Below are 1,338 nucleotides of genomic sequence, written 5' to 3' on the forward strand. Positions count from 1 at the left end.
TGAATACTGTTTATCACCAGTAAATACCCATTACTGACAGGCTACTCACTGACAAAATCTGCCTACATTTAAGTGCAGTTAGTTAGGGACCCCCAACGTCAGGCCTAACCAGCCCAATTTGGTGAGTTCCCTGCTCGAATTTACCTTCTGAAATCTGGTAATTACCCAGTGAGCAGAATCGGGTGTTTCTGGGGAGAAAAAAAACGCGAAATTGCGCTGCACTTAGACCTCCAAGAATGGAGTCGGGCCATGTGCGCTGAAGCTAAAAGCAAACCGGCCACGGAACAACTCCGCTCAACATTAAACCTCCATTAACGACACCGGGCCACTAAACGGTCCCGTTAGCGGGGCACAGAAAGCCTTACTACCCGCAATAAGGAGCCAAAAAGCAACCAGCGCTCCCACGCCTCCGACAGCCTCGGGGACAGCGCGTAAGACACGACGGCGGTCGTTTAGGCGGAGGACGAGGGAGAATGACCCCGCGACTGAGCACACGAACGGGGGTCGGTGGCGTCGCGTGACGCTGCGGCCAGGCAGTGGGCCTGCGCGAGCGCCCGGTAGCTCTACTCTGGCCGTGTCGAGAGGCTGGCGAGAAGCGCGCGGGTGGTAGATGTTAGGAGCGGAGGAGGAGGCGCGTGTTGGTCGCCAGGCGCACAAACCGGAGAGCTTGTTCTCTAAGAGGGGAGGGGGATACTTGTTTAGGAGACGACTAGGACAAAAATGACGAGGACACTGGTCGGATGAGTAAAACCAAAACAGAAAAAAAAGGATGTAAAAAGAGAAAGATGGAGAAGGAATGCTGACAGCCAGATAAAGATTCTAGTGAGACAGAAAAAGCATCCCACCCTGCAGATATCGCTGTTTAGTTGAGTGTCATTTTTATGTATCTAATTCTCATATAAAAAAAAAGGAAGCTCAGAGCCCTGTAAGAGGATTTTCGGAGAATGAATGAAAGAGAGAGAAAGTGAATAAAGCAAAAAAAAAAAAAGGGGGGGGGTGCTGAATGAAGGAGGAGAGGTGAGAGAGAGAGATAGTCAGGATTAGGAGGGAAGAGGAAAGGGAGAGGATTAAACGATTGGGTTCGTGTGTGTCTAACGGAGAAAGGCAGGAGGAGAGAAGGCCAGCGTGCGAGCAGGCAGGAAGGCTCTCGCCATACACAAAGACATATTTTCCCCGCTGTTTTTTCCTCCTGCCTCCTGCCCCCCCCCCCTCCTTCGCCCCCCCCCCCCCCCCACCCCCACCCCCCACCCGCCACCCGCCTTCTCTGCTCTTTCGCACTTCACCTGGTCATTGGGTAAGATGACTAATGCCACTAACTGAGCCAGACAGCTGACTCTC

Source organism: Electrophorus electricus, chromosome 10 (genome assembly GCF_013358815.1).
Source record: "Electrophorus electricus isolate fEleEle1 chromosome 10, fEleEle1.pri, whole genome shotgun sequence".
NCBI classification, from domain to species: Eukaryota; Metazoa; Chordata; class Actinopteri; order Gymnotiformes; family Gymnotidae; genus Electrophorus; species Electrophorus electricus.